Raw genomic sequence first — 14,157 nt, forward strand, 5'->3', positions numbered from 1 at the left:
AATTCTCTTGCTTTTTGCATGATACAACAGATGTTGGCAATTTGATCTTTGGTTTCTCTGCCTTTTCTAAATTCAGCTTGTACATCTGGAAGTGTTCAGTTTGCGTACAGCTGAAGTCCAGCTTGAAGGATTTTGAGCATAACCTTGTTAGCATGTGAAATGTGCACATTTGTTTATTAAATTGTTTATTTTTAATCACATGGACTCATTTATATCTATTTATACTTTGGGTTATAATCCACTATTACTTCCTCTATTTTGTTGCTCAGGATGTTATTTTTACAGCTTTGGCCGTTGTGAACTCTTTCAATTATCTCCTGTGTGCCTTTGACATACCCTCATCAAGGTGTGTGTGTGCCCTGAGCACTCTTGCTCTTTGCTTTCTTACACTAGGTGACTCTCCAGCCTCATTTTCTGTACTGCTTGACCAAATACTCAGATTTGCCATTTCACCAAGGAGGGCAGTCCCTCTCATTGGAGAATGGTATTGGGTGTCCCTGGTGGCTCAGATGGTAGAGAATCTGCCTGCAACACATGAGACCTGGGTTCAGTCCCTGGATTGGGAGGATCCCCTGGAGGAGGCCATGCTAACCCACTCCACTATTCTTGCCTTAAGAATCCCCATGGACAGAGGAGCCTGGCAGGCTACAGTCCATGGGGTTGCAAAGAGTTGGACACAACTGAGTTATTAAGCACACACATTATGGAAATGGTATATAGAAACCAGTATTTTTATGTTAGATGTCCTTATCACTATTGGACGGTTAATCTTAGTATCTCTCAATTGGCAGAAAAACAAACAAACAGGTATTCATATTAGCAAATATATACTCAACACATCTGTATGTTTCTAAGTAACTATATGTGTCTATATAAAGCTAAATGTCAGTTCAGACTAATGTTTCCAACTCCAATCATCTTCACATGGATCATTTTAATCTCATTCACTTACCGAAATGATTTGCTTTGTAGTTCAGAACCAAAACAAGTCAGTTTTTCTCAAGTTTTATATAGAAGTAATTGACATATATCACTATAAGTTTAAGGCATACATTATGATGGTTTGATTTACATATATTTTGAAAAGATTATCACAGTAGATTCCAGGCAACATATATCTTCTCATATAGATAAAATAAAGAGAAAAGAAAGCAATTTTTCCCTGTGAACTCATAAGACTTACTTTCTTAACAACTTTCCTATACATCATGTAGCAGTATCAGCTGTATTTATTATATATTACGTTATGCCCTAGAACCTATGCCCTAGCACTTACAACTGGAAATTTATATCTTTTGACCACCTTTTTCCAATCCCCCCATCCCTGGATAGTCCACTTCTGGAAATCAGAAATAGTCTGATCTCTTTTTTTGTTTCTATATGTTCACTTTTTGTTGTTGTTGTTTTAAGGCTGCATATATAAGTGAGATTATATAATATTTCTCTTTCTCTCTCTGGCTTATTTCACTTAGCATAATGTCTTAAAGGTCCATCCATGTTGAAAAATGAGCTTTGATTCTTATTTCTAAATGAGATTTAACAGACTTAACCATGCTGAAAATATTGGATTGACCAAAAATTTTATTCTGGCATACCCATACAATTTTACAGAAAACTCCAAATGAATTTTTTTGACCAACTCAATAGTTTAATTGTTGGAAATGACATTTACTACTTAACATTACAAGTAGTAAACTTTTCTTTATAAGTGCATAAAAAAGAGGGCAAGAACTACTCAGCAGGTCAGATTAAGTGCTTAAAACAGTATGCTTATAGCCTTAGAAAAGTGAGGGCACACAGCTTAGGCAAGAACATGATGGAAACTCAAATTAGAATTTCAGAATCTTAGACTTTGGAGAATCTGGCCTTGAAAGCCACCCCCAGTCCTCAAATAAACAACTTAATTTTTGGTTTTACCAGTCAAGAGTTTGGTATCACACCACACAGCAAGTCTGTAAATAATATATAAATTATTATGTGCCTATGAATGTGTGTGTAAATGAGAGTACATGTGGGTCATTTCAGAGCATGTACCTTACTTCAATAAATCAATAATTTTTATCATTATGGCAAATAAGATCCCCCAGAGAAGGAAATGGCAACCCACTCCAGTATTCTCTGGAGAAGCTCACGGACAAAGGAGCCTGGTGGGCTATAGTCCATGGGGTATCAAGAGCTGGACATGACTTAGCTACTAAACCCCCATGAAGCTACTAATTAGTATTCTACCTCAGTTATGATAGTCTAGAAATGAATAATTTTTGCCTATTGCAATATTTTGATGATCAGAATAAAAAAAGGTTAAGTAAGAACTCTAGAGAACCTGAGATTAGAGAGGATTAATTCTGCCCATATGTGCTACATACATAATGAGCAAGATTTACTATAAGGAAGTAAAATATTTGGACTTGAAATTAAGAATTTAATTGCATTAACACTTTAGCTCCTCTTGCCTGTGGAGATTATTCTAACATGCAGAATACCAGGACCATCTGCACAATAAGCTTTCCCAAGTATGACTCAGAGTATTAGAGGATCACAGAGCTGGCGTGTCCAAACAAGAGCAAACAAGGAAAAATGAGCAGCCTTGTTTATCTTTGGGTGCTGACTGAAATAAGAAAATGTGTGTATTAAAGTGCACTAAGCAGTAATGTGCAAAGTGACTATAAGCTGCTTATATTTATAAAGACAACAGAAAAAATTAATTTTCATTAAATAAAGCACATAATTAAATATAACAGTAGTTGCCCTGATATGGAATAAATTTAATGAAGCATTTTAAGTTGAGATCCATCAAATTATTTGAATTTATGAAAGTCAACCAAGATGAAATAGAAAAGTATGTGTCACTTTTATAAGATCTGATCTTCAATATTATCATAAAAATATGTGCATAGATTATATTAGTAGAATATTGAATCACCACTTCTCTTAAATTCTCCAACTTATCCCCGATCCCCCACCCCCCAACACCCACACAATCCTACATCACTTAGGAGAATGATGTATTGTGACATTACCTCCATTCTGCCTAGAGAAAATAACATGGACAAAAATGTGAAATGGCCTGCAGAACCAAAAAGTGGCAAACTAAGATATTTTGCAGTATCTTTGTGGATCCCAAGTTGGACACATGGCTCTGTTGTCGCTCTCTGCTTTTAATACACGTAGACTTGCCAGGTGGCTCAATGGTCAAGATTCTGCCTGTAAATACAGGAGGCATGGATTCAGTCCCTGGGTCAGAAAGATCCCCTGGAGTAGAAAATGGCCACCAGCTCTAGTATTCTTGCCTAGAAAACTCTATGGACAGAGGAGCCTAGCAATCTACAGTCCATGAGGTCACAAAGAGTCGGACATGACTGAGCCATCAATTGAGCACACATTTTTAATGCACAGGAGCTTTATGTACAAAGACAGGGAGGCTGCCCAGCTTCTCTATCTGCTGCCCTTGCATAGCATCATGAAGCTTCTTCCTGTGATGCACCATAAATTTCTTTATCTAGAAATGCCTCAGACACTTTACATTTCACATGTAAATATGAGAGGGTTCTATTTAGCTTTTAGAGTACAGGACGCAGTAAAAGAGAAGAAAAATTGTAACTTTTTAGTGACCATAGTCATGGTATAAGAGAAAGATAAACATTATGATAGTTTCATATCTAGAAGTTCAAACTGTTTTCTGTCTCTAAATAATCTTCTCCTCTCTGCTAAATCAGAGTCATGGACGTGTTGTTTAAGATGAGAAGCACAACCAGTACTGAATGTAATGCTTGATTGTGTCTAGATGTCTGCTTTAAAATGTTGATTTTTGTTGTGTTTATTTTTAACTGCGCCATTATAACTGTACATTGTAATGCAAGCTGCTTGAGTCCTTTGCCAAGTAAGAAAATGAACACCTACGCACCATCAACACTACTTTTATGTGTATATAGTATTTCCATTTTGCCCCTCACAAAGGAGGACCTCAAAGTTATTAAAGTTTACTAAGCTTTCACTCTGGATTAGGGCATCATGTCTCTCTTCCACTCAATTTTCTACCGTCTATATTATTATGTATGTATGTGTGTGCAGTTACTTCAGTCATATCTGACTCTGTGATCCCATGGACTGTAGCAAGACAGGGTCCTCTGTCAATGGGATTCTCCAGGCAAGAATACTGGAGTGGGTGGATTGAACCTGTGTCTCCTGCATTGCAGGCAGATTCTTTACTGCTGAACCGCCAGGAAAGCCCTACCATCTGCATTAGACCTAGATATAAAAGGCATTAATTGGGGGTGAGATGGGAATCAGGGCCAAGGATCCAGGGGGTGCCGTCTCTTCAAAAGTTTGTTTAAGAGGGTAAATCTCATGCAAAGTGTCCTTACCACAAAATTAAACAGCAATAATACAACCAAACAATGTATACCTATACACACATGCCTGAAGGGACACCACAGAACTTTTGGAGGTGATGCATATTTTTTCTTCTTTATTGTGGTGATGGTGTATCATGGATGGACACTTATGCTAAATCCATGAAACTGTATACATTAAACGTGCTCACCTTGTGTCCTATGTCAATTATATCTTATAAAAGCTGTTGAAACAAAACTGGAGGATATGGTATGCAGAAACAGACTTCTGTTGTCCTAGTCCACTGGGTCATTAAAAGGTTATATGTGTGAGGCTACACTTCAAACAAGTCAAGGACTCAAGAAAATTCTAATTTGAGTAGAATTCTATCTCAGTATCAATACTCTACATCTTTTCCATGTCTTGTTCCAGAAACCCTGTGTGAAATGGAATATTTCCTGCCAAACTGGTAAACAAGGGTGTCACAGGCATCAAGGATTCCAGCCTTCCAAACGTAAACTTCTGTGAGCCCAGAAAGAACGATGCCTACTGTCCAACAGCCCTCAGTCAATCCCCACTGTGAGCGTTGAGGAGCTGGGGGGAGGCCATGAGAGAAAGTGCAAGCAGCAGTCATCCTCAGCATCCACCGTGCCCTATGGCAAATGGGGAATTAAGGATGGGAATAATATGAATAAGAAGCTGAGTTCAGTTCAGTCACTCAGTCATGTTTGATTCTTTGCAGACCCCAAGGATTGCAGCACGCCAAACTTCCCTGTCCAACATCAACTCCCAGAGCTTACTCAAACTCATGTCCATCAAGTCAGTGATACCATCCAACCATCTCATCCTCTGTCATCGCATTCTCTTCCTGTCTTCAGTCTTTCCAAGCATCAGGGTCTTTTCCAATGAGCCCATTCTTCACATCAGGTAACCAAAGTATTGGAGCTTCAGCTTCAGCATCAGTCCTTCCACTGAACACTCAGGACTGATTTCCTTTAGGATGGACTGTTTGGATCCCCTTGTAGTCCAAGGGACTTTCAAGAGTCTTCTCCAACACCACAGTTCAGAAGCATCAATTCTTCAGTGCTCAGCTTTCTTTAACGGTCCAACTCTCATATCCACACATGACTACTGGAAAAAATATAGCTTTGGCTAGATGGACCTTTATAGGCAAAATAATGTCTCTGCTTTTTAATATGCTGTCTAGGTTGGTTATAGATTTTCTTCTAAGGAGTATCTTTTAATTTCATAGCTGCATTCACCATCTGCAGTGATTTTGGAGCCCCCCAAAATACATTCTGTCACATTTCCCACTGTTTCCCCATCTGCCATGAAGTGATGGGACCAGTGTCTGTGAAAATTCTGAAAGAGATGGGAATACCTGACCATCTGACATGCCTCTTGAGAAACCTGTATGCAGGTCAGGAAGCAACAGTTAGAACTGGACATGGAACAACAGACTGGTTCCAAATTGGGAAAGGAGTACATCAAGGCTGTATATTGTCACCCTGCTTATTTAACTTATATGAAGAGTACATCATGAGAAACACTGGGCTTGAGGAACCACAGGCTGGAATCAAGATTGCTAGAGAAATATCAATAACCTCAGATATGCAGATGACATCACCCTTATGGCAGAAAGTGAAGAAGAACTAAAGCACCTCTTAATGAAGGTGAAAGAGGCGAGTGGAAAAGTTGGCTTAAAACTCACCATTCAGAAAACTAAGATCATGGCATTGGTCTCATCACTTCATGGGAAATAGATGGGGAAACAGTGGCTGACTTTATTTTTCTGGGCTCCAAAATCACTGCAGATGGTGATTGCAGCCATGAAATTAAAAGATTCTTACTCCTTGGAAGGAAAGTTATAACCAACCTAGATGGCATATTGAAAAGCAGAGACATTACTTTGTCAACAAATGTCCCTCTATTCAAGGCTATGGTTTTTCCAGTGGCCATGTATGGATGTGAGAATTGGACTATAAAGAAAGCTGAGCGCTGAAGAATTGATGCTTTTGAACTGTGGTGTTGGAGAAGACTCTTGAGAGACCCTTGGACTGCAAGGAGATCCAACCAATCCATCCTAAAGGAAATCAGTCCTGAATATTCATTGGAAGGACTGATGCCGAAGCTGAAACTCCAATACTTTGGCCACCTGATTGGAAAAGCTGACTCATTTGAAGACACTGATGCTGGGAAAGATTGAAGGCAGGAGGAGAAGGGGTCAACAGAGGATGAGATGGTTAGATGGCATCACTGACTCAATGGACATGGGTTTGGGTTGACTCCAGGAGTTGGTGATGGACAGGGAGGCCTGGAGTGCTGCAGTTCATGGGGTCGCAAAGGGTGGGACACGACTGAGCGACTGAACTGAACTGAACTGTTGGGACCAGATGACATGATCTTAGTTTTCTGAATGTTGAGCTTTAAGCCAACTTTTTCACTCTCCAGTTTCACTTTCATCAAGAAACTCTTTAGTTCTTGGCTTTCTACCATAAGGGTGGGATCATCTGCATATCTGAGGTTATTGATATTTCTCCCAGCAATTTTGATTCCAGCCTGTGCTTCATCCAGCCCAGCGTTTCTCATGATGTACTCTGCATACAAGTTAAATAAGCAAGGTGACAATATAAAGCCTTAAGGTACTCCTTTCCCAATTTTGAACCAGTCTGTTGTTCCATGTCTGGTACTAACTATTGCTTCTTGACCTGCATACAGATTTCTCAAGAGGCAGGTAAGGTGATCTGGTATTCCCATCTCTTTAAGAATTTTCCACACTTTGTTGTGATCCACACAGTCAAATGCTTTGGGATAATCAATTAAGCAGAAGTAGATGTTTTTCTGGAACTCTTTTGCTTTTTTGATTATCCAGCAGATGTTGGCAGTTTGATCTCTGGTTCCTCTGTATTTTCTAAATCCAGCTTGAACATCTGGAAGTGCACAGTATTGTTGAAGCCTGGCTTGGACAATTTTGAGCATGACTTGCTAGCAGCATGTGAAATGAGTGCAATTGTGCGGTAGTTTGAACATTCTTTGGCATTGCCTTTCTCTGGGATTGGAATGAAAATTGACCTTTTCTAGTCCTGTTGCTGGATGTGAGAGTTGGACCATAAAGAAGGCTGAGCACTGAAGAATTGATGCTTTTGAAATGTGGTGATGGAGAAGATTCTTGAGTTCCTTGGACGACAAGGAGGTCAAACCAATCAATTCTAAAGGAAATCAACCATGAATATTCACTGGAAAGATGGATATAGAAGCTGAATCTCCAATACTTTGGCCACCTGATGTGAAAAACTGACTCCCTGGAAAAGACATGCTGGGAAAGTTTGAAGGTGGGAAGAGAATTGGATGGCATCATGAGCTGATGATGAATGGACATCCAAACTCTTTGGATGGATATGAGTTTGAACAATCTCTTGGAGAAGATGAAGGACAGGGAAGCTTAGTGCAGCGCACTGCAGTCCATGGTTTCACAAAGAGATGGACCCGACTGAGTGAATGAACAACAACAACAACAATTGAGAATCAGGATGCTGACCCCAGAAAGCTGAGATGCATAGGAAAAGAATGGTTTCAGGGGGCCCAGATGCTTGCTATACTTAGAAGAGGGCTGCTGCTGCTGCTAAGTCGCTTCAGTCGTGCTCGACTCTGTGCGACCCCATAGACGGCAGCCCACCAGGCTCCGCAGTCCCTGGGGTTCTCCAGGCAAGAACACTGGAGTGGGTTGCCATTTCCTTCTCCAATGCATGAAAGTGAAAGTGAAGCCACTCAGTTGTGTCTGACTCTTAGTGACCCCAGGGACTGCAGCCTACCAGGCTCCTCCATCCATGGGATTTTCCAGGCAAGAGTACTGGAGTGGGGTGCCATTGCCTTCCCTGAGAAGAGGGCTATCTTCCTTAATTTGAGATATCGGCTTACCTTAATTAACAATAATCTTTTGATAGCCAGATTGCCTGCCCCTTGAAGCAAGTTTCTCTATGGACTGACTCCCCCCACCCCCAGGGAAACAGTTCTCTCAGGGTCACTTAGATGCCATCTCCCTGGTGATCAGAGTCAGGTCTCAGCTCTTACTGCTGCAGGCCAGGTTTCAACACCTGGTCCAGGAACTAAAATTCCACAAGCTGCAAGTTACCACCAAAAAAGGAAAGCAAGAATAGCAAACACAGAAAGACAATGTTCTAAAATTAAACAATGGTACACAGCATTGTAAATCAACTCTACTCCAATTTAAAATAAATAAATAAACTTGAAGTCCCCAAAATTTCCACAGAATAAACATAACTCTCGATATTTAGGTTATATGTATCTTATTTTAGTTGCCACTTGCATATGTCATTTATTGATACATCCTGAATTTTCCTTACAGAGCTATAACTTTCTTTTCTTGAAATGAAAATGAAATTTTGGTCATGAGTATATGGCTGAGCATAAGAGGTAGGGTTCAGTTCAGTTCAGTTCAGTCGCTCAGTTGTGTCCGACTCATTGCGACCCCATAGACTGCAGCACACCAGGTTTTCCTGTCCATCACCAACTCCTGGAGTTCTCTCAAACTCATGGCCATTGAGTTGGTGATGCCATCCAACCATCTCATTCTCTGCCATCCCCTTCTCCTCCTACCTTCAATCTTTCCCAGCATCAGGGTCTTTTCCAATGAGTTGGTTCTTCAGATCAGGTGGCCCAAGTATTAGAGGTTCAGCTTCAGCATCATTTCCTCCAATGAATATTCAGGACTGATTTTCTTTAGAATGGACTGGTTGGATCTCCTTGCAGTCCAAGGGACTCTCAAGAGTTTTCTGCATCAAAACAGTTCAAAAGCACCAATTCTTCAGCACTCAGCTTTCTTTAAAGTCCAACTCTCATATCCATACGTGACTACTGCAAAAACCATAGCTTTTATTAGACGGACCTTTGTTGGTAAAATAATGTCTCTGTTTTTTAGTATGCTGTCTTGGTTGGTCATAACTTTTCTTTCAAGGAGAAGGTGTCTTTTAATTTCATGACTGAAGGCACTATCTGCAGTGCTTTTGGAGCCCCCCAAAATAAAGTCTCTCACTGTTTCCATTGTTTCCCCATCTCTTTGCCATGAAGTGATGGGACTGGATGCCATGGTCTAGTTTTCTGAATATTGAGTTTTAAGCCACTCTCTTCTTTCACGTTCCTCAAGAGGCTCTTTAGTTCTTCTTTGCTTTCGGCCATAAGGGTGGTGCCATCTGCATATCTGAGGTTATTGATATTTCTCCCAGCAATCTTGATTCCAGCTTGTGCTTCATCCAGCCCAGCTTTTCTCATGATGCACTCTGCATATGAGTTAAATAACCTGGATGACACTGGAGAAGGGATTGGTGAACCACTTCAGTATTCTTGCCTTGAGAACCCCATGAACAGTATGCCCAGTATGAGAAGAGGTAGGGTAGGCCACTATAAATTTTTATTTAGAGATTTTAAATATCATAATATATAAGAATGAAATGTGTATATCTAAGTAATTTTAATGGTGACACATTGAAAAAAAGTGTCCACAACTTCTGGCTATCCAGAAATGACCTGGGAATTCCATTATCTTTATCATTCATACACATTGGTCATTTGAATTTTTCCTGAATTCTGTTAGTTATTTCACACCTCTGAGTAGGATTCAATACACTTTCCTTATTTGCAATTGAAAAACAAAAAATTGTTTCTGATATGCAAAGCCCCTACTAGCCAGTGGGTGACTCTGCATGAACTGTGTTAAATTTTTTAAGTTTAAATATTATAACTATAGAATTACTCATTACATATGTAATCAAACTCCTTCTTTAAGCCATTTGCTTTACTCAATTTTTTTTTCTCATTTCTCCCTGATTCTTGGCTTTACTTTATCACCTTTGGATTTTTCATGGACTCCCAGGTCCTTTCCTGAATCTGGCCTGTGCTCATTTTAGTTTTTTATTTTATGGTTTTGCCCTTGATTAGGTATTCCTTATCTTGTCTCCTTGCCATTTTTCTGTGACCAGTTGCAATACAAACTCTTTAAGCCAATGCTTCACATCAACACCCATCTTTTATTGTGAGACTGACATAGATGTCAGTCTCACACATTTAGCATCATCCTTTTTGTGAAAGTGTTAGAAGAGCTGAGCTCTTATTTTATGGTTCTTTCTAAACTCTAAGGCCTCAGTTAATCAGGAAGAGAAAAATCAACTAATCTTATGGATGGATTTTAATGGGAAATGGTGAAATAATTTACTTATTTAATAAAGCAATTTAAAATTGTTATAATTCTTCACACTAAATGTATTTTCAAAATTAAACTTCTATAACCAAGGAGATTAGCATGCTTTCATGAATACCTGTGCTGGAATGTGTTTAATATAGTGGCAGATTCTTGGAGCCAAGATAGCCTTTGAACCTTAATCACAAAGAGCTAGAAATTTTAAGGTTCAGAAAGACAGAAACTTATTTATTACTAAATAAAGTGTAAAAACCGTATACTTAAATTATATTCATATTGAATATTAGTTTACTTCCTTTAAGGATAAAACAAGTGTTCACATTGTCCTCATGACCAACTAACGATGCTCATTCATGATTGGTACATGCAGTATAAGACTGGAAACACTCCACTGGTCAATTTCCAGCAGGTGGGAAATAGTGAAATAGGTTAAAAAGGATGATCTAAATTTTTAGAGTTTTCACTTGGTCATCTAGGATACTTCCAAAGCCAAGTCTCATTAGTCCTTGTTGAGGAAAAGACAAATTTCAATGATCTTGAACAAACAGCTAGAAAGAAGGGGATATCTGAGTAGAGATCATGCATTTGAGGCCTTTGTATGTGTTTTCAATGCTTCCCAAATGTCAAAATACATAAGATGACAGTATTGCAAGATGAAATGCAGCAGCTGATTTACCAAAGCATAGTCAATAATTTGTCATAACTCTAGTTTCATAGCAATAAAAGTCTTCATATGTGGGGTAGAATGGGATTTAATTCTTATGTCAATTTTTTAAATGCAAAATAATTAAAATGAAATAATATTTCTCAATATCCTTCTTCATTCTCTAATGTATTACTATATCATCTCATTAAATGACATAAAATCCCACTCTTAAGAGTAGGCATAAGAAATAAAGAAGGGAAATATGCAAATCCTATGTTAGAGCATTAGTGAAGCAATCCTAACTAGCTTTTATCTAGGTGAGGTGATAAAACTTCCATGCCCCTGCATTGCCATGGCCAGCCATTGCATATTATGAGGAAGGACCCAGAACATTTGCAGTTCTATAGCAAGGGAGTTAATAGAAATGCAGCTGCATCTCTATCACGAAGGGTCAGGAAGAGTTTGGGCAGTCTAGGGCAGATGAGTTTCTGATGGACCGTCCATGGGCATCACTAAGAAATATGCATAGAATATGTATAAATTCAATAATAATAGAGGAGAACTGAGCATCGCCGACTCGATGGACATGAGTTTGAGTGAACTCTGGGAGATGGTGATGGACAGGGAAGCCTGGTGTGCTGCGATTCATGGGGTCGCTAAGAGTAGAACACAACTGAGCGACTGAACTGAACTGAACTGAGTATCGTAGAACTTGGTTATAGGTTGTACACTCGCTTTATAATTGGTTTAGTCCATCCAAGTTGCTCCTCTGGTTCTCATAACAATCTTCAGAAATGCTGCACCTGGGTTCCCAGATCTGTTCTGTGTGTTGGGGGCAGTAAGACCTCCCAGTCCTTCCTCCAGATCACATAGGAGGGACTGTCAGAGAAACCGTGCTGTTTGGGGGAGACAGTCACATTTAAAGGCAATTAAAGAATTTTGCTTCAAATTTTTAAAACCAAAATGACCAACTTAGAGTGCAGAAAATACTTTAGAGACTATAGAACACAATGGCAGATATTTATAGCTAAAGTAATTAAGACCAAAAGAAGTTAAATGATTCTCAATCTAGAAGGGATAGAGACAGGCACAGAGGGCCTGGGACCACATCTCTCAGCACGTCTCATTACAAGGATAAAATAAGTCAGTCTAGTGAAAGTTAAATTTTCAGACAGCTAAGATCTATTAGATGACTATTAGAAGTTTCTGGTTGTTTTATAGTCTCCAATTTCTGTCTGCCTCTTGCAACCCCCTGGCCTGCAGCACACCAGGCTCCGCTGCCCTCCACTGTCTCCTGGAGCTTGTTGAGTCAGGGATGCTATTTAACTATCTCATCCTTTGCAGTGCCCTTCACCTTTTGCTTTCAGTCTTTCCCAGAATCAGGTTCTCAGCCTCACAATTCAAAAGCATCAGTTCCTCAGCTCTCAGCCTCCCTTGTGGTCCAACTCTCATATCCGTACATGACTACTGGAAAAGCAATAGTTCTGATTATATGGCCATTTGTTGGCCAAGTGATGCCTGCTTTTTAATATGCTATATAGTTTTGTCAGAGCTTTCCTTTCAAGGAGCAAGCGTCTTTTAATTTTATGACTGCATCCACAGTAATTCTGGAGCCCAACAAAATAAAATTTGTCATTCCTTCTGTATTTTTTTCCATTCTATTTGCCAAAAAAACTGATGAGAATGGATACCATGATCTTAGTTGTTTTAATGTTGATTTTTCAGCCAGCTTTTTCACTCTCCTCTTTCACTCTCATCAAGAGGCTTTTTAGTTCCTCTTCATTTTCTGCTATTAGAGTGGTATTATCTGCATATCTGAGATTGCTGATATTTATCCTGGCAATCTTGATTCCAGGTTGTGATTCACCCAGCTTGGCATTTTGCATGATGTACTCTGCATATAAGTTGAATAAGCAGGGTGACTATATACAGTTCTTTGGGATTGGATTGAAAACTGACCTTTTCCAGTCCTGTGGTCAGTATAGAGTTTTCCAAATTTGAGTGCAGTGCTGATATATTGAGTGTAGCACTTTAACAGCATCATCTTTTAAATTTTTAAAAACCCAGCTGGAATTCCATTAATTCCACTAGTTTCAGTTCAGTTCAGTCGCTCAGTCATGTCCGACTCTTTGCAATCCCATAACTGCAGCACGCCAGGCCTCCCTGTCCATCACCAACTCCCGGAGTCCACACAAACCCATGTCCATTGAGTCGGTGATGCCATCCAACCATCTCATCCTCTGTTGTCCCCTTCTCTTCCTGCCCTCAATCTTTCCCAGCATCAGGGTCTTTTCCAGTGAGTCAGCTCTTCCAATCTGATGGCCCAAGAATTGGAGTTTCAGCTTCAACATCAGCCCTTCCAATGGACACTCAGGACTGATCTCCTTTAGGATGGACTAGTTGGACCTCCTTGCAGTCCAAGGGACTCTCAAGAGTCTTCTCCAACACCACAGTTCAAAGGCATCAATTCTTCTGCACTCAGCTTTCTTTATAGTCCAACTCTCACATCCATACATGACTACTGGAAAAACCATAGCCTTGACTAGATGGACCTTTGTTGGCAAAGTAATGTCTCTGCTTTTTAATATACTGTCTAGGTTGGTCATAACTTTCCTTTCAAGGAGTAAGTGTCTTTTAATTTCATGGCTGCAGTCACCATCTGCAGTGATGTTGGAGCCCAGAAAAATAAAGTCAGCCACTGTTTACACTGTTTCCCCATCTGTTTGCCATGAAGTGATGGGACCGGATGCCATGATCTTGGTTTTCTGAATGTTTTGAGCTTTAAGCCAACTTTTTCACTCCACTAGCTTAGTTGGTAGTAACGCTTCCTAAGGCCCACTTGACTTCAACTCCAGAATGTCTCCTGTAGGTGAATGACCACGCCATCGTGGCTATCTGCTTCATTTAGACTTTTATGTGTAGTTCTCTGTATTCTTGCCACCTCTTCTTAATCTCTTCTGCTTCT

This window comes from Bos taurus, chromosome 14, assembly GCF_002263795.3.
Source record: "Bos taurus isolate L1 Dominette 01449 registration number 42190680 breed Hereford chromosome 14, ARS-UCD2.0, whole genome shotgun sequence".
Lineage (NCBI taxonomy): Eukaryota > Metazoa > Chordata > Mammalia > Artiodactyla > Bovidae > Bos > Bos taurus.